The following is a 20,763-nucleotide window of genomic DNA, read 5'->3' as shown; positions in this document are numbered from 1 at the left end:
TGCTGGAAAGGAAAAAGGAAGAACCCAAATATCTAGTGACAGAGGACTGATCAACTACAGTATTTCAAATGATGAACTATGAGGCAGCCACTAAAAAGAAAAATGTAGACATATGGTTATGGACATGGAACCATGTCCAAAATATAGTGTTTGGTGTTGAAAAGCAGGTAACTGTGAAGTTCGTGCCATATGATCCTGTTTTTGTATTTGTATTACAAAAAGTCAGAGATGTATACACTAAAGTGTTAAGTGTATTCACCTCTAAGTGATGGGATTTAGAATATTTAATTTTCCCTTTTGTGCTCTATCTCTATTTTATTACATTTTCTGAAATAGTCATGCATTATTTCGTAATCTCAAAAAACCAACCAAACAAAAAAAACCCAAAAACCACTAGGACTGGTTTCCTGGTCTGGAGGTTTAGCAGCAGGGATTTATCCTCTGGGACTCCAAAGGTGACAGGGGCTGAAGGTGTGGGCTGTCTTCCTGTGAGGGTGATTTCAGTTTCCACTAAGCCTAGCTGGGCAGACTAATTAGAATTGCTTTTCAAAGACAGAAGAATGTTTAAATTATTCATTGTTTTTCATAATCTGTTTTTCTAATAGTTAGGCTATTAATCTGGGTTATTGGTTTTATATCTCAGATTCTGTTCATTTGTAGGATGGCTTAAATGCCTTATCATTTGAAATTGTGGCAAGAGTGTGCAAACTGTAATTAGAGGGCCTGGTCCAGTGGTCTAGTGTCACCTTGGTAGGCAATCAGAAGACCTCCCTAACCTCATTTTTATCATCTATACAATGGGATAGAATGCTTACTCTATGAAGTTGTTGTAAGGATTAAATGAGTGAGTGACTGTAAAAAGTGCTTTGAAACAGACACATTGCTTGTATTTAATTTAAAATGAAGAATTAGTTTTTGTACATTCTAATGTACAGAGGTAAAAATTTTAGAAAACAAGAATTAGTTTTGGAGAAAAAGAAAATTAAAGTCTTTGGCTGAGCTTGATGAACCAGGGTTATTTTATTTAAGGTCCAAAGAGCCTTCTTTTTTTTTTGTTTCACTTTATCAAAATATCAGACAAACATAATTTAAAAAATGAAGTAGCACTTCAGAGCTACATACAAAACTGGGACAACTTTGGGAGTAAGAGGGGCAACGGTAATAAAATTATCCCAGACTAGGAAGGAAAAATGGAGACTGTCCCTGACAAACCCTACTTATTAAAACACACACACACACACACACACACACACACACAGAGGCCAGAAGAGGTGGCTCACCTGTAATCATAACTTTTTGGGAAGCCAAGGTGGGATGATTACTTGAGCCCAGGAGCTCCAGACCGTCCCGGGCAGCATAGTGAGACCCTGTCTCTACAAAAAATTACAAAAACTAAAAACAAACCAGGTATGGTGGCACCCACCTGTAGTTCCAGCTACTCAGGAGGCTGAGGTAGAAGAATTGCTTGAGCCCAGGAGTTTGAGGTGGCTGCAGTGAGCTGTGATCCTGCCAAGGCAATGCAGCCTGCATGAGAGAGTGAGATCCTGTCTCAAAAACCAAAGTGAAACAAAAACCATATCCCCTGTTTTTCCCTACTATCTCTGATTCCCATTCCTCAGAGACACTGCCTTCAATTATTTTAGCAATTTTTTCATGTTTACCTCTATATTTCCAAAGAATAGGTTTTAACTGCTTTTCTTGATTTTTCTACTTCATACATTATCTATTGATTTCTTACTAAGGACAATGAGGAATTCTGTCTTTTATGCCCTCTATTCACACATCATTTCCCTCCCCTCATTCCCAGCGTGATTATATTATATATTCATCTTTATATTAATATGCCCATATAAATCTTGTTCACAGCTCAACCATATAATTTGTTTCCTTTCTTGTGCAATTGTTCATTGCCCCTGGAATTAATAATTAACTCAAATTTTGGTTTGTTCTATTTTCTATGGCCCCAGCCACTTATTCATCCCCAGACTCTCTGAACTCTAAAATTACTCAAACAGCTAATCTATCAGTTTTATATTTTATTGGGAATAAACCTTCTGTCCTCGGTCCTCCCACTCCAGGTCAGCCTGGTTTCTGTCCAGAGCACCCCACAGCGGTAGTCTCAAGACTTCCTGTCTCTTTTCTTCTGTGCTGGATTCTGTTTTCTTGATCCCATGGTTGCACTTCAGTTCTTTCATTTTCTTGTTTCCATGAACACATCCACTTTTACATTAGCTTAGTAAGAAAGTGGGCATGGAAAAATAAAATAAAAAGTTAAAAAAAAAAAAAAGTGGGCATGGAGATAAACTTTGGAGGCCTTACCTATCTAAAAATTCCTTCATTTTATCCCCATTCTTTGTATGGGTTTTTTTTTTTCCAAACTTAGAGTAGACTTGACTTGTAGGAATATTATAAAAAGTGTCCTTACCAATTCACCAGTTGTTAACCTTTTGCTATATTTGCTGCATTGCATCTTTTCTCTAGATTGTAAGTGCATACTTTTTTGGGAACCATCTGAGAGTTAGTTGCAGTTATCCTCATGTTGGATTATAGTTTGGCGAAGTATAGAATTCTAAATTGGACATCATTTTCCCTCAGAATTTTGAAAGCATTGATCTATTCGCTTTTGGCTTCTGTTGTTGCTGTTGGAAGGCTAGCATCATTCTGATTCCTGCCCTTTACAAGTGACTTGTTTGTTCTATCTGTATGTTTTTTGCATTTCCTTTCATCTTTGGTGTTCTGAACTTTTATGATGTACCTTAATGCAAATTTCCTTCCCTTCATTGTGTTGAGTACTTTCTGCTGAAAAAGAAAGTACTGGGATAGGAGAAGGGCAAGTCCCATATTTGGAACTCAGGATGTTCAGTTCTTGGAATTTCTTTGATAATTTCCTCTGTCCATTTTCTTACTTTTCTGAAACTCCCATTAGCCAGATGTTGGAACTCCTAAATTGATCCTATAATTATATTCTCTTTTTTCTCCAGTTGCTTTTTTTTTTTGACATTCATTTCACTTTCTAAGAGATGTCTTCTCCTTTGTCTTCTGTCCCTTCTACTAAATTCTTTTTTTTTAGAGACAGGATTTTGCTCTGCCGCCCAGGCTACAGTGCAGTGGTGCAATCATAGCTCACTGTAGCCTTGAACTCCTGGGCTCAAGTGATACTACTGGCTGAGCCTCTCAAGTAGCTGGGACCACAGGCATGCACCATCATGCTCAGCCAATTTTAAATGTTTTCTCTTGTTGAGAAGGAGTCTTTCTGTGCTGCCTAGGTTGCTCTTGAACCGTTGTCCACAAGTGATCCTCCTACCTCAGCCTTCCAAAGTACTGGGATCACAAGCATAAGCCACTATGACTGCCTAAATTTCTAATTTTGTCTATACTCCTTTTTAATTTTCAAAAGCTCTTTCTTATTATTAGGATGTGCCTTTTCTATGGCATCCTATTCTTTTTATGTATACAATATATTTATTCTCCCAGCTTTCTGAAGATGTCAAGTATAGCCGTTCCCCCTGAGGTTTCTTCTGTCTTTTACATTGCCTCTGTATTCATTTTCTATTTGTTTACTTTCAACTTTGCCTTTCACATTAAGGACTCCCTTTAATTGCTTGGTAATTCTTGGCTCTCTGTTCACAGGTGCATAAACATGAGGCACTGAAAATCTCATTGGAAATTCTCTGAGAGTGAATGGGGCTCACTGTAGGTGAAGGAGAAGAGCCCAGCCCATTTCCCTGGGAGGATCTATGAGTCCTTTCTCCAAGCTGTTCTCTTTCTTAAGAGAGGAATCCTGCCTAGAGAGCTCAAGTATGGCTACCAGAATTCCAGGACTGAGTGGGAAAAGGAGCTGGGCTTATCAAGTCTTGGCCATCAGGCTTGTGCTGAATCCCACGGTTTTCAGTAGGGTGCCTCATCTCCTTGCTTAGCTCTGAGCTAGAGGAGCCAATCTGTTCTCTTCAGAGGATAAATCTCCCACCTTCCCCTTGGGTAGGAGAGGGGCAAGTGCCTGGCTGCACAGGGCCCAGCTGTGCTGTATAAGACTTTGAGCAAATCCTCAGTTTAGGGCCTCACTCTCCACCCTGGGCTTCTAAAGTGCTATGCTTCAATTTCTTACTTTTCCTGGGTTCTGTGGTACTAACTGATTAGTGTGGCAGAGGTCATGCCATGGGTCCAACATGTCATTGTGTCTTCCCAGGAGTCTAAACGGATCATAGCTTATAGCCTTTCTTGAAGTCAGATTGGATAAGTGACTGAATTGTGATTAGTGGAAGTGATGTCCACCCCTTTCAGACCTGGTGCTAAAAAACAGCCTCCAGCCCTTTCTAAATTCTGTGGCCAGGGAGTGGGGTGGGCCCAGAGCACAGCCCTGAGACCTTTGCTCTATGGCAGGCCCTTTAAACTAGGGATGAAAGAGTTGGGTCCTTGGGCCCCCAGGATTTGTTCTCATCCTTAGCTGAGATATACACATTTCTCTCTCACACACATGCACACATACATACATACATATTTGCTATAGAACTCTGTGCATCCGAGACACAATTCCAGAGTACCAGGGGAGCAAGGCCGGGGCTCCTGGGAACCTGAGAGTTGGGAGCATAGAAAAAATAATCCTTCACTACTTTGCTTTCCATGGGGGCAAAGAGAGTAGCAGACAGAGGCAAAGGAAAAGACCCTATTGTCTTCACTTCAGTCCCTAACTCCACTATCAAGAACACATTTTGGTTTTTAAAAAGTGTAAAAATAACTAGAAATGGTCTTTTAAAAAGGCTAGAAATATGAATCCTACTTAGATGGGGTGGATTGGTTTATTATCTTAGATCTGGCTGATAAACACAGCTAGACACAGATTTTAGGCAGGCAAGCAAGCGATTTTAAGTCTGTCTCCAACTTATAGACATATTTGATATTTCCCATTTGGGGACATAAATGTTAATTTCATTAGTGACTAATAATAAACAGTATGATATGGGTTTCCCTTGACCTAGAGAATCTCACCCTTCAGCAGTTCACCCTGGGGGCTCTTTGCCAGTTCCACAACTGTTATGAGGTGAAGCCAGGAGGTGCACACACACACCCTGCCACCTACAGTCCCCCTGGATTCTCCCCTCCCAGCCCAAGCTACTCTTCCCTTTTCTAGCCCTTTCCTCCCACATTTCTCACACCTACACAAGCCCACTTCCGGGGAATCCCCTAAACAGTTAAACAAAGATCACTGAAAATTCATACAATCAATTTCTGTATTCCCAGACTGAGTTACATTTTGAAATCTTACCAATGGACAGTGTATAACTGTATCATTTATAGTTGATTTGAATATGGCATTTATGGTCAATAAGAAAGGAGAGTTAAGATTAAGCCATTAGCGCGCAGTTACCTACTACATTAGTGCTGTCAGAAAATCCTACTTGCCCCAGAATGCCTTCTCCAGGCACATCCCCTGCTGCGATTGTGAGCCTCTTTCCTGTCCTTCCTGTGTGGAGATGACCCTGTTGACTGACTCCCCACAGGATTGGTCCCAAGCTGCTTTTTCCAGTGCATTAATGCCATTATCTGCAGGAATGAGCAATGCCAAGTGCTTTACTCAGAGCTCTATCTGGTGCTCGAGCTGGTGTCTTCAAAAGGAGGACTGTCTTTTCACCAGAGAGATACCTGCAGAAACTGGCTTTCAATAAAGCCGAAAGGAATGCATCCTGGGGCAGCTCTCTTTGTACATTGCCATCCCGATAATAAATAGCTATTCTACTCTGGCCAGCCAGCCTGCCAGACAGCTTTTTATGTGATTTCCTTGAAGATGAGGTTGCCAAAAGGAGGAACACATGGCATCAAAACAGAAAGCTACAAGACTGCAGTTATGGGAGGTGATGGCTAGTCGCACAGTTTAATAATCTCAAATTCCTAATCTCTCATTTCCCTTTTTTCCGATCACCTTTTCCCATGCACAGTCAAGAAATCATGGTAGGGCTGGGTGCAGTGGCTCATGCCTATTATCCCAGCACCTTGGGAGATCAAGGTGAGTGGATCGCTTGAGGTCAGGAGTTTGAGACCAGCCTGGCCAAGATGGTGAAACCCCATCTCTACCAAAAATACAAAAATTAGCCAGGTATGGTGGTGCATGCCTGTAATCCCAGTTATTCAGGAGACTGAGGCATGAGAATTGCTTGAACTTGGGAGGCAGAGGTTGCAGTGAGCCAAGATTGTACCACTGCACTCTAGCCTGGGCAACAGAACAAGTCTCTGTCTCAAAAAAAAAAAAAGAAAAGAAAAAAATTGTATCAGTGGTTGGCAGCTTCCTCTGCAGAAAACAGTCACCAGTGCTATCTTCTTCCAACACCATCGCTTAGGACTCCCTGAATAAACACTTTGAAGGCAAAGGTAAAGAAGGGTGGAATAAGCAAATAAGAAGTCACCGTTCCTCCTGGAGTGAATAATTTCCTCCTCTGATTGCCTGAAGCTACAACAACACATGGTCTAACCATGGGACCGCAGGACTGGCTATATAATTTTCCAAACCAGTACAAAATAAAAATGCAGGCCCTTGTTCAAAAGGGTAGGAAGAAGAGTGCCATTAAAAGTGCTAAAATATAAAGCTTTTCCTTTCTTTTGCCATCTCTTGACCTGTCGGCCATGGTGTGCTTTTAAAATTTGCTTTTTAATATAGCTGGCCTTTGAGCAGGGGATAATCCCAGGGCAAGTGTGAATCCTCACAGTCTCAAGGGCCGCAGGCTAATACTTGGTGCTGGGCAGCGGATGGTTGGCCAACTTGCAGCAGATGGTTGGCCCTGAAGGGATCACAACCTCAGTGCCAGGACAAGTCACTGCTTGGATTGGGGGTAGGCCAGAGGCAAGTTGCCCCCAAACAGTTGTGCTATCAGGCCCTGCTGCAAAGAGCCCTTGGATGCTCAACCTCAAGTCTCCCCAGGTGCAACCCCAGGTCCCTGTCGAAGGCAAAGGATCACAGCAGGACATTACATCCCAGTCCCCACCTCTGCCAGACATAAGCCAGTTGCCATCCCAGGTAAAGGCAAGCAGGTGCCATAGTGAGGAGAGCAGATGTGGAGAGGGGGTGGCCGGGCAAGGTCCCAAGACCCAGACAATGGAGAACAGGCTGCCAAAGACCTATTCTCAGGGAGGTGAGGATCTGGCAGCAGGCAGAATCGCCTGTGAGCTAATGGCATGTGCTCCAATGTTCATCGGACTTCACTTGCAAAACACAAATTCAAAGCTTAAATTATTAAGAATGTCAAGACAGCAACTTCAGAGCATTAAACTCCAAGCATGCAGGGCTCTTCTGAACCTGGGGCTGTGTGCAGCTGCACTGTTCCCACACCCATGAAGCCCATCCTCTGCAACCAAATTATAGAAATCAGCGAAGGTCCAGAAAATGTGTGTGTGTTTAAAAACATATTTGTGGCATTTCTCACACACTGCCTTGTACATAGTCTTATTTCTTTACTACCCTCTTCCCTTCCTGGATACCATCTGCATGGCCTAGCTCCTGCGCTTTCAGGCTAATCTCTGGCATGTTATAGCCCCTCTCTAATCCTGATCTGTAAATCAGAAACAATAACAACGATCTCACAAGAGTGCTGTGAGGACCAAACTAAGTAAGGGTTAGAAGGCATTCAGCCCAGTGCCTGACACATGTTTCATACTTGCAAACGTAAAAATATACACACACACATATATATGTGCCCACATACACTGATAGGAATGCATCTTTGCTATGACACATAGGGACAGTGCCAGAGTACGTACAAGATATTTAATAAGCCCATTTTTCAGGCAAAAGAACTCAGGGTGAACATATTTAAGTGTCAATCCGGGTAATGGATATTTTAAATGAAATATAGTGCAAATGTGAGTCTATTAAGTTAAAGAGAGACTAAAAAGGCTTTTTCAAAAATTCAAGCCATTATGGTAGAGTAATTCCAAACGTAAGCTCAATTTAATTAAGCACATGGCAAAAATAAAGTCTTAAAAAGCCTGATAAATATAATTTCAGTATGAAAATTAGGTTTCCTAAGGGAAGATGAAAGAGATTGGAATGGTTAGCACAGAAAAGAGAAGGAGAACTTCAAGATAGCGAGATAGTTCTCAATTAAAAGGGGGAGATTAAAGTGTACATTTTGCGGTCTGGCACCATGGCTCATGCCTGTAATCCCAGCACTTTGGGACATCAAGGTGGATTACTTGAGCCCAGGAGTTTGAAACCAGCCTGGCCAACATGGTGAAAGCCTGTCTCTACTAACAACACAAAAATTAGCTGGGTGTGGTGGCTCACACCTGTAGTCCTAGCTACTAGGAAGGCTGAAACATGAGAATCGCTTGAACCTGGGAGGTGGAGGTTGCAGTGAGCCGAGATTGTGTCACTACAGTCCAGCCTGGGTGACAAGAGTGAGACTCTGTCTCAAAAAAATCAGTCAACCAATCAATCAATCAATAAAGTGTACATTTTGTTACAAAATTAATTCATGTTTATTATAGAAATCTTCAAAAATACACATAAGCAAAAAGAAGAAAATGTTAAATATGCATAATCCCACCACTCTCATATAGCAAACAAGTTCATATAAACTGATTATCCTACTGTAAATGTAGGTTTGATAGCCTCAATAATTCTCAGCATTTTCATTTTAAAAAATATTTGCCAGTTTTGCAGCTGAAATGGTATCTCATTGCTATGTTGACTTAAATACTTCTTAGAATAATAAATTACTTATTTCCCCATATGTTTATTGTTCATATGTATTTTTCTTTTGTGAATTATCCATGTCCTCTTAGACCTTTGTTTTTGTTTCCTTTGAGACAGGGTCTTACTCTGTCACCCAGGCTGGAGTGCAGTGGTGCGATCATAGCTCACTGCAGTCTTGACCTCCTGGGCCCGAGCAGTCCTCCTATTTCAGCCTCCGGAGTAGCTGGGACTACAGTTATGTGCCATCATGCCCAACATTTTAAAAGTTTTATTTATGTATTTGTTTTTGCAGAGACAGAGTCTTGCTTTGCTGTCCAGGCTGGTCTCAAACTCCTGGCCTCACATAATTTTCTTGTCTTGGCCTCTGAAAATGCTGGGATTACAGGTGTGAGCCACTGCACCTGGCTTAGACCATTTTTTATATCCTAAATGGATATAACAAACATCCTACTTTGTTTTTCTCTTAAAAAGTTATAAATATTTAAAAGAACATTTAAAAAGTACAGAAAATAATACAGCAGGTGCAGTGTTTCTATGTGTGTTTCAGAAGAAGGGGCCTACTTGGGGGGTGGATAGGGACTATATTAACACAATTTGCCATGTGGCTAGAAAAATAAGTAAGTTGTCTTGTTTTTTCCATACTGATGTGCAAAAGTGTTTTTGTACATTAAGGATGCTAACCTTTTCATATGCTATGAAGCTTCAGCCTGGATATTTCTGATCAATTCATCAAGGTGACTACTAAGAACAGAACAAAAGGAAATTCATTTAAATAAAAATAAACATTTTTAAGCAAAGCATAGTGGCACATGCTTATAGTCCTAGCTACTTGGAAGGCTGAGGGGGGAGGATCCCTTGAGCCCATGAGTTCAAGGCCAACCTGGGGAAGAAAGCAAGACCTAGTCTCTAAAAAGTAAAATAAATAAATTTAAAAAATTTTTATTTGGATATGAAAAATAATTTCTTGACCATGAAAAGAATCAATTCAGGACTAACTAATTTATCATTATGAAGTCAGTCTCTAATCCATCATCTCCTGTCTAGAATTTACATTAAACTTCACGGGCCAGAAAACAGGGGCTAGACCAAATAGTTGTTCACCCTTTCTTCTAGTTTAGTTTCTTTCTAAGTTTATTTTCTTATATTCCACGAAGTACTAATTTCTAAAAGGTTTAGGTTACTTGGTTAATCTTATTTAACTTTTGATCCTCCCCATCACAAGCAAAACAAGCTGAATCTTTGCAGAAGTTTTGAGTAAGGGCTGCTAAGTCTACTATTATTTGGCGGTTCTGCGAATGAATGTTAATTCTATTATGTAACAATTGGGACAAGTGCTTAATTTGTTAAAAAGCAGAGCTGGGTGATGTGGCTCATGCCTGTAATCCCAGCACTTTAGGACGCCAAGGTGGGTAGATTGTTTGAGCTCAGGATTCTGAGACCAGCCTGAGCAACATGGTGAAACTCCATCTCTACCAAAAATACAAAAAATTAGCCAGGCATGGTGGTGTGCACCTGTGGAATAAGACATTTCTCTGAGAAGCCCTAGTTTCCGTTAATGGAGAATGGAATTTTGAAACCAAGATCTCAGTTCTAGGTGTGCTCATTGCTTCTGGGGTGTCATTGCTTCTAGACTCAACAGAGAGAACTAAGAAATATACGTATGTTTGCACATACATATGCACACATCTACATTTATTTCTATACTTATGTATTTGCCTATATGTTGGAAACCAACAGTCCACTCTGAAACCTTCACTGCCAATTGAACACTATCAAGTTTATTCTGTCCTCCTCTGTTTCCTTTATCCCTCTTCTGACAGTGAGAAACCTGGCTGTCGTTATCCATAATACATTTATTTATTTTTGTAGTCCTAGAATACCCATAAAGTAGTTTTAGAACTGTTCATCTGTTTCTCTGTGAAAAACAAATTTATTAATTAGAATGCAATATTTGTGTTCCTTTTACTGTCAGCCTTGCAGTAGCCGGTCAAAATACTCTTAAGCCAGTTACTTAGGTTAGTTCTTTTCTTTCCTACCACCTTCAGTATTGTTATTTATATGTAATCCAGCTAGGCTGATTTGTTATCATTTGTGTCTACTTGCGTTTCCTCTGACACTTGTGACTGATTTTAATTATATATTTAGTTTAAAAGTTAAGATACAATTCACATACCATAAAATTCACCATTTGAAAGTATACAATTCAGGCCAGGCATGGTGGCTCATGCCTGTAATCCCAGCACTTTGGGAGGCTGAGGCAGGTGGATCACCTGAGATCAGGAGTTTGGGACCAGCCTGGCCAACGTGGTGAAACCCCGTCTCTACTAAAAATACAAAAAAGTTAGCCAGGCATGGTGGTGGATGCCTATAATCCCAGCCACTTGTGAGGCTAAGGCAGGAGAATCACATGAACCTGGGAGGCAGAGGTTGCAGTGAGCTGCGATCACACCATTGCACTCCAGCCTGGGCAACAAAAGAAAAAACTCCATCTCAAAAAATAAAATAAAATAAAGTATACAATTCAGTGGTTATTAGTATGTTCACAAAGTTAGGTAATCACTACCATTATCTAATTCCAGAGCATTTCATCTCTTAAAAAAAACTGATATGGTTTGAATCTGCATCCCCACCCAAACCTCATGTTCAATTGTAATCCCCAGTGTTGGAGGTGGGGTCCGGTGGGAGGTGATTGGATCATGGGGGAGATTTCTAATGAATGGTTTAGCTCCATCCCCTTGATGCTGTCCTCGCAATACTGAGTGAGTTCTGTAAGACCTGGTTGTTTAAAAGTGTGTACCACCTCCCCAGCCCTTGTTCCTGCTCCAGTATTGTGACTATCTGCTCCTTCTTTGCCTTCTGCCACGTCTGTAAGTTTCCTGAGGCCTCCCCAGAAGCCACCAGATGCCAGCATCATGCTTTCTAAACAGCCTGTGGTATCATCAGCCAAGTAAACTTCTTTTCTAACTCCCTTGCTTAAAACCCTTCACTGGTTCCCACTGCACTTAGGATAATCAAAATTTCTTTTTGGGCTCCGAATGGTTTGCCTTCAAACAATCTTATTTCCTATCTTTCTTTCCCCCTACTTTATTCAGTACATTCTACATCCATCAGCCTCTGCTCACTTCCTCAAAGACGACCGGGGTCTCCCCTTCCCGCCCCAGGGCCTCCCCTTCCCGCCCCAGGGCCTTTGCTCTAGACCTTCCCTCTGCCCTGAACACTCTTTGCCAGCACATTGCATCCATTGTAGGATAGGCGGTTTCTTTTTTCTTTTCTTTCTTTTTTTTTTTTTTTTGAGACGGAGTTTTGCTCTTGTTACCCAGGCTGGAGTGCAATGGCGCAATCTCGGCTCACCGCAACCTCCTCCTCCTGGTTTCAGGCAATTCTCCTCCCTCAGCCTCCTGAGTAGCTGGGATTACAGGCATGCACCACGATGCCCAGCTGATTTTTTGTATTTTTAGTAGAGACGGGGTTTCACTTTGTTGACCAGAATGGTCTCGATCTCTTGACCTTGTGATCCACCTGCCTCGGCCTCCCAAAGTGCTGGGATTACAGGCGTGAGCCACCGCGCCCGGCCCAGGACAGGCAGTTTCTAAGATGGCCCCTCTCACCCCTGCCTCCTGGTATTCACAGCTTTGTAGAATCCCCACCCCTTGAGTACAGGTTGGATTTAGTGATTCACTTATAGTGAACAGAATGCAGTGAAGATGATGGGTTATTAAAAGAAGGCGGCTCCCATGCAGGCTGCCCTTTCTCTCTCCCTCTACTGACTTGCTCTGAGGGAAGCATCTCCTGCCAATTGTAAGCTGCTGAATGGACAGGCCCACATGACAAGGAACTGAGTTTTCTGGCCGACAGCCAGTGAGAACCCAGAGCCTGCCAGTAGCCATGTGGGTGCAATTGGTGGCCCAGTCTCCTCCAGGACAGCCTTGGGCTGACTGGAGACCAAGCTAATACCTGGACTTTAACCTCATGAGAAAGAAACCCTGAGCCAGAGACACCCAGGCAAGCCATGCCCTGATCACTGACCCACAGAAGCCATGAGATAATAAACACGTGTAATTTAAAGCTGCTACATTGAGGGATAAGTTGCTATGCAGCAATAGGTAACTAACATACATGGCTGGCTCACTCTCATCCTTCACCATTCAGCTCAAGCATCACCTTCTCAACAGCCTTTCCTAATCACCCTACCTAAAGTAACTTTCTCCCTGTCTTGCTTCTTCCCCAAGTTACTTCCTAATATGGGGCCCTGTTTTCTTTCTTTCATAGCACTTATTACCGTCTTTAATTACTTCCTTTACTGTGTATTATCTGACATCCCACAACTGGAATGTAAACTGCTAAAGTGTAGGGCAGTGGCCTGGCTAGTTCACTGCTCTATCCCCAATACCTAGAACAATACCTGGCCAGGTACTTGCTGAATACATGAAAGGGAGTAATGTTTCTGAATTATTTGCTTCAGAAATTTCCTGGTGTTCAGAAGAGCCAAATCCTATGAACCGAGCATAATCTGTGCTTTGATAAGAACTGTGACAGCCAACAAGGCCTGGAGCTGTTTTCAGGTTTTAGCACAAGGTCTGCTTTTATTTTTTGGATCAGGAAAGTAACTTGCCAGAGCCACAGAGCTAGCAGGTGGTAGAGTCATTCAAACCAAGGTTTGTCTGAGTTCAAAGCCCATGGTGCCACAAAAATTATGTAAATAAATAAAGTAAAAATACTTAAAGCAAAATAGAAGACAGGAGACAAATATGAAGGAGATAGGGGAGGAGATAAAAACCATGTACTGGTCCATGGACAATTGAAGTGGAAAAAACATGGGAACTTGGACTTATTTAGAAGCCTCCTAGATATGAAAAGGATCACATGGGGGCAGCCTAACTGTGAGTGAGGGGCATCATGGTAGAGGCACCCACACTACCTTGGTGCTTATTACCAACCCCTCACCTCAGGTGGCTTTGCAGATGCAAGTATTTGACCCTCTCTGAGGAGGCTGTGGGCTCTGCAGCAGCTCTGCAAGAGCTTCGCAGATCCTGCTTCTTTGACAACTCAAGATGTAATGCCTAGCAGGGGCTGCAAGATGTAGTACAGTTGTAGTAGATCACAAGATGATTAAAGTCACAGCACTAGTGCCCACTTACTCACATGTCCCCTCCTATCCCCAGTTTCCACAGCAACTGTGATACTGAACCATAATAAGAAGGTCATGTTCCTGACAAGAGCTCCCACAGTGCTTTGAGTTCATATCTCAGCTCTGCCACATTCCACCACGTTTAGTGGTATGACCTTAAGCAGGATACCTCCTGTGCACTTCAAAAGCTCTTCGCCTCACTTCTTATTTTGGCCACTGATCTGGTGACCAGTTCCATGCAAGCCTAGGTGGTATAGCCTGAGAGCATCTAAGCCAAAGGCTTCTCAATTTCTGCTCTGGAGTTTCTCTGGCATGACTTGTGATATGTCTACAGGAATCCACTCAGCTTTCACTCATGTGCAGATTGGAAGTATGGCACTTAACATGCTGTGTAGCAAACTGACCAGTGGGGCAGGGGCTGATGAATAAATGTGTCTTCTGTCTTCTTCAGATGGATAATTCTCAGAAGACCCAGTGGGATCAAGCAACCAGACTTCAACAGTACTGGTCAACTCAATAGATATCTTTGTGTTGGTTTTCTTTCCTTTCCATTAACTCCCTCTGTCCCTCACTCTTGCCCCGGGGATCATTTTCCCAATTGAACTACTCATCCAGAAGCCTTTGTCTTGGGCTTTGCTTTCAGTGAAACAGAGATTATTTTATCTCTCTGTATCTCAGTCACCACCTGTAATACTGGAAATATTTGCAACTCTTTCACAAGGTTGCTGCAAGTGTCAACTAATAATCCATGGAAAGTGTGTTGGGGACTGATCAGTTCACAGCAAGCATTGTATGAATTCCACTTACAGCCATTGTTTGTCATATTATATCATAAGATATCTTTATCACAATATAGAATATCCTTACTCTATTCCTCCAGCTTTCAGCTGGACATTTATGTTTTCAATTATTCTACTAGAAGCAAATAAAAGAGAGAAGAAACAAAAGATGCTCCACATAGAAAATTGTTACTGATGAAGCCAATGACAAAAATGTTGGGGACATTTTTTTCTTCAAATTTAATACAAACAGATTTAATTCAAACAATTTAAAGATTACATGTGCATGCTTCTCTGAGATGACTCATGTGGGGGAAAATCCTCAATTGGGGTATAAGTCTGATGTTTGGAATTATTTTAAGGTGTAGGTTTGTTTGCCAGCTCTTTGTAAGTTGAATGGCACCATCCATGCTAGGCCTACTCTTTGTTCAGCTACCGCAGGCGGTCCATGGTGTCTCGATCTGGATAGTCATGGAGCACTACCTCAAAGACTTCCCCAGGTGTGGACAAAATTCTGAAGGTCAGAATCACCATTGCCATTTCATTCTCCTTCATAGGCCATATCAGACACAACACTCCATTCCACAGAGCTTTCCTTGGAAATGTCTCCCACATGTAACCTCACCTTTCCATTCACACTTTAGCAGGTCTCCAAACAATTTCCTTGGAATACCTTTTCTTTGCTCTCCATTTGTCCATATCGGAACCATTTTTAAATTTGCAGCTTTTTTTTTTTTTCTTTCTCCCTCTCTTCTCCCCGAAGTTACTCAGGTCCCTCTCTTGCTGCTTCTCATGCCTCTGGCATCTCAGATAATGATATTACCTACTAGGAGACAACTTCTGGAGGAATATATTCTTCTTCCTTTAAGAGCAGCCAAAAGCCAGAGTTATCCATTGAGACACCAGCAGCTGCCTCAGCCCGTGCTAACAATTCTTTTTCTGAATCCCCATCCTAGTTTGGACAAGTAACTCAGAATGATATTATACATGATCATAGAAATGGCTGGTTTAGTGGAGGATTTAGAATGCCTAAACTAGAAATAATCACTGGTGATTAAAAAAAATGAATAACAGACACCAACAATTACACAGGGTTGCCAGGTATCATGAATTTGCTCAGTGAGTACTCACAGAGCTCATACCTCAGAACCACTTATATGTCCTTAAACATCTACTTTACCAATTGTGTGCATGTTGGCTATTCCTTGCACTATGCTTGTCCTAGATTGCTGTGTGGAGAAAATTTGAAGACTGTGACATAGGGAGGTGGAGCTGATGCAGGGACTAGCAGTCTCCTTAAAGTGAGAAAATGAGGCTCAGAATATGATATGTAAAGACAAAGGGGGCTAGAGTTTGCCAGACAGAGTACCAGAGAAGAGAATTTCACAGAGACACTACTCCAGAAATTTTCAAAGGGTTCTTCTAAAGTATTTAGCTGAGTATCGATCAGCACATGCATATGAAGGAACTGCCCAAGGCCAGGTAAGGAACCACTTGAAAGGCTTATAGGTAACAGTGACTGGCATTCATACAGGGCTGGGAGTAGTCCCTCTTACCACCAGCCAGACTGAAAAAGTTTATGATTTACAGAGCATTGGCTCACATACAGGGAAGGATGTTGTCTCAATAGGGGAATAATTAGCTATGAACTGAGCACTGGTCCAGTGCTAACAAATCAGGATAGCAAGGTCCAAAGTATTAAACCATTGCCAAGTAACTTAGCTGCATGACAGCACAAAGCTCAAGAATATTTATAGAAATCAAAAATATCGGCTAACACCCTTTTCGGCCTTAGCCCACCTGTACCCAGGTGAATTTAAAAAAAAAAGAAATAAAAAATATTCACCTCCCAAGAAGGTGAAATTTACAATGTCTGGCATCCAAGCAAAGATTGCCAGAAATGGAGAGAAGCAGGAAAGTATGTCTCAAATAAGGATTTTAAGAAATCAATCAATCAGAAATGAATCAGAACTGACACAACTGTTAGAATCAGCAGTCAATTACAGCAGTTATTATAACTGCTTTCTATATGTTCAAAGTTAACTAGAGACATGAAGATATAAAACCACCCAAATTGAATTTATAAAGATGAAAACTATAATGTATGAGATTAAAAATACACTGGATGCTATTAATGGCAGATTAGATATTGCTGGGGAAAAAAAAGACTAGTGAACTGAAAACCTAGCAATAAAAACTATCCACTAGAATACAGAGGGAAAAGTGAATTTATTTAAGAGAAGAGAAAAGAAAAGAAAAGAAAAGAAAAACAGCTTTAGTAAGCTGTGGGACAACTTCAAGCCTAATGTACATATAATTGGCATCCCCAAAGGAGGTGGGAAAGAAACTAGAAAGCTGAAAAAATTTGAAGATACAATGGCCAAAATTTTCTTATATTTGATGAAAACCATAAACCCACAGATCCAAGATGCTCAGTCACCCCCAAAATGAAATATGATAAAACTACACTAGGACACATCATAATCAAATTGCTCAAAAAATATTGATAAAGAAAACATTTTTAAAGCAGCTACAGGGAAAAGACACATTACAGAGAAACATTTATAAGAATAACAGCAGATTTCTTATTGAAAATAAGATGAGATGACGGTGTTTTTTAAAAAAAAATCTTTAAAGAACTATAAGGAAAGAACTGCCAACCTAGAATTCGTTACCCAGCAAAAGTATTTTTCAAACACGAAGGATTTAGAGATAGAAAACAGATTAGTGTGACAGGATCTGTGGGGAGGGGAGAATGGGCTGTGGCTGTCAATCAGTATACAGTTTAGTGGGAAATAAATATCCTGGAGTTAGATAGTGATGATAGTTGTGCAGCCTTGTGAACATACTAAAAACCACTGAATTATACACTTTAAAAATGGTAAATTTTATAGTATGTGAATTATATTTCAATTTTTAAAAACTAAAGAAAAAAAGATAACTACTTTTCCAGACATACGAAAGATGAAAGAATTTATCATGAACCAACCTGCATTGCAAGAAATGTTAAAGAAAATACTTCAAGCAGAGGAAAATAATACAAGATAGAAATATAGATCTATTCTGTTCGATTTTGGTTTTCTTTGGGGTGGGTGGGTCATTGCAGTCTTAGATTATGTTTCTCTTGCTACCAAACAGCCACGTATTAACTCTCTTTGGATGATGAAGTTTAAAGAGTCAATAAATAGAAGCACCAAATGACTGCATTGGCGGCCACAGTGGCCTCCTTTAAAAAAAAAAAAAGAAAAAGAAAAGAAATACAGATCTATGCAAAGGAAGGGAGTACATTAGAGACATTATACAGTAAATATATAACTTTTTATTATAATTTAGATCTCTTTAAAAGACAACTTTTTAAATGAAAATAATGAAATGATAAAATTGCATTATGGGATTTATACCATGTGTATTAGTAAAATGTATGACAACCATAGCATAGAGCAAGAAGTGACATCAATACATATTCTACAGATATTAAAAATTAATAAGACTATAAACATCTTTGTGCCAATAAAGTCAACAACTCAGAAGAAATAGTCAAATTCCTTGAGTGACACAAACTATCAAAGTTTACCCAAGAAGAAATAAATGATGCAAATACCTCTATTTTAAAAATTGAATTTGGCCCAGGTGTGGCTCACACCTATAACCCCAGCACTTGACGAGACTGAGGTGGGACGATCACTTGAGCTTAGGAGTTAAAGACCAGCCTGGGCAGCATATTAAGAGCCCCATCTCTACCAAAAAAAAAAAAAAATACAGAAAAAAAAACATTAGCTAGCTAGGTGTGGTGGCATCCACCTGTGGTCCCAGCTGCTTGGGAGACTGAGGTGGAAGGATCAGTTAAGCCCAGGAGGTCAAAGCTGCAATGAGTTGAGATTGCACCACTGCACTCTAGCCTGGGCAATGGAGTGAGACTCTGTCTCAAAAATAATAATAGCTAATTATTAAAATTAAATTTGTAGTGAAAAGCCTTCCCAAAATGAAGACTCTAGACCCAGATAACTTCATTGGTGAATTACCAAATATATAAGAAATAAATAACTTGGGGATTATGCAAACTCATCCCTGATATCAAACCAGAAAAAGACTTTACAGGAGAAGAAAACTACAGAACAATATCCTTTGTGAACAGACACACAAAAAATTCTAAACGAAATCTTAGCAAATCAAATCCAACAATAAATAAAAAGGGTAATATTTAGAGGCTGAGGCTCTCTTCAGGCCAGGAGTCTGAGACCAGCTTGGGAAACATAGCAAGACCTGGTCTTTACAAAGCATAAAAAATAAGCTGGGCATAGGGGTATGCGCCTCTAGTCCCAGCTACTTGGGAGTTTGAGGCAGAAGGATTGCTTGAGCCCAGGAGTTCAAAGTGGCTATTATCGTGCCACTGCACTCCACTCTGGAGTGAGACTCTTAAAAAAAAAAAAAAAAGGTAATGCATTGTTAGCAAATGGGGTTTATGCCAGGGATGCAGGTTGATGTAACATTTGAAAATTAGTCAATGTTATTTGTCATAATAAAAACTAATAAAGAAAAAACATATGATCATCTCAATAGATGCAGGAGAAGTATTTGTGATAAAAACTCTCAGCAAAGGAGAAATAGGAGGGAATTTCCATAACCAGCTAAAGGGCATCCAGAAAACCTACAGCTATCATCACACTTAATAGTAAAAGACTGCTTTCCACTCTATTCCTCACTATGCCAGTGGTTCTAGCCAGTGCAATAAGCAAGTAAAACAAATAAATGGCATCCAGATTGGTTGCAAAAAAGTAAAATTGTCTTTATTTGAGATGACATCCTAGTCTACATAGGGAATCCAATTCCATTGTGGGTTTAGAAAAAGTAAGCTTAGTTAGGTCATAAGACACAAGATCAGTATTTTTAAAAATCTGATATATCCTGGAGTAAACAAAGGGAAATTGAATACAAGCTACCATTTACAATAATATTTTAAAGAGTCAAATAGAGATAAATCTGACAAAAGAGGCCGGGCGCGGTGGCTCAAGCCTGTAATCCCAGCACTTTGGGAGGCCGAGGCGGGTGGATCACGAGGTCGAGAGATCGAGACCATCCTGGTCAACATGGTGAAACCCCGTCTCTACTAAAAATACAAAAAATTAGCTGGGCATGGTGGCACGTGCCTGTAATCCCAGCTACTCAGGAGGCTGAGGCAGGAGAATTGCCTGAACCCAGGAGGCGGAGGTTGCGGTGAGCCGAGATCGTGCCATTGCACTCCAGCCTGGGTAACAAGAGCGAAACTCTGTCTCAAAAAAAAAAAAAAAAAAAAAAAATCTGACAAAAGATATGAAAGACCAGTGCACTGAATACTATCAAACATTACTGAGACAAATTTTTAAAATTTAAAAATAGGAAGATATACTGTGTCGATGGGTCAGAAGACTCAATATTGTTAAGATATTGTTTCTCCTAAAATTGGTTTATAGGTTTAATGGAATCTTAACAATAATCCCAGCAAGCTTTTTAATGATAAAGATTGACAAGCTGATTCTAAAATTCATATGGAAATACAAAGGACCTGAAATAGTTAAAACATTTGAAAAAGTAGAACAAAGTTGGAGAACTAAGACTACCTTATTTCAAAAATTATTATAAAACTATAGTAATGAGGACAGTGTAGTACTGGCACAAAATCAGTAAAAGATTAGCAAAACGGAATAGAGATACAAGCAAGAAACCCAGGCATATATGGACAATTGATTTTTTATAAAGGTACAGGCAATTTAGTGGAGAAAGGATAGTCTTGCCATTGAATGGTTCTAGAACAACTGGAGATATCCACATGCAAAAACAAAACAAAACAACTTCAATACATACCTGTACCATATATAAAAATTTACTCACAATAGACTTAGATCTAAAACTGTAAAATTTTCCAAAAAAAAACAAAGTAAATAATCTTTGTGATCTTGGTTTATATAAATATTTCTTAGGTATATTATCAAAAGTGCAATTCATTTAAAAAAATTAATAAATTGGACTTAAACACTTCTACTCTTTGGAAGACACTGTTGAGAGAATGAAAAGAGAAGCCACAGACTGAGAGAAAATATTTTAAAATCATGTTTCTGGGCCAGGCACACTGGCTTATGCCTGTAATCCTAGCACTTTGGGAGACTAAGGCGGGTGAATAACTTGAGGTCAGGAGT

General features: G+C 40.4%; 1 long non-coding RNA gene across 1 annotated transcript in view; it reads right to left on the bottom strand.

Annotated features, from left to right (window-relative positions):
* Window positions 1-1,026: 1,026 nt before the first annotated feature.
* LOC141584233 (uncharacterized) overlaps window positions 1,027-20,763 on the bottom strand; it is a 40,812-nt gene continuing 21,075 nt past the window's right edge. Inside the window, exons 3-4 of the long non-coding RNA XR_012517144.1 lie at window positions 2,052-2,232; window positions 1,027-1,524 (exon numbers count right to left, since the gene is read on the bottom strand). This is a non-coding gene — a long non-coding RNA (uncharacterized LOC141584233). The remainder of the gene's footprint in view (window positions 1,525-2,051; window positions 2,233-20,763) is intronic.

Source organism: Saimiri boliviensis, chromosome 1 (assembly GCF_048565385.1).
Source record: "Saimiri boliviensis isolate mSaiBol1 chromosome 1, mSaiBol1.pri, whole genome shotgun sequence".
Classification (NCBI taxonomy): Eukaryota; Metazoa; Chordata; class Mammalia; order Primates; family Cebidae; genus Saimiri; species Saimiri boliviensis.
Note: the sequence above shows the minus strand (reverse complement) of the source record. Positions and strands in the feature narration are given on the sequence as shown.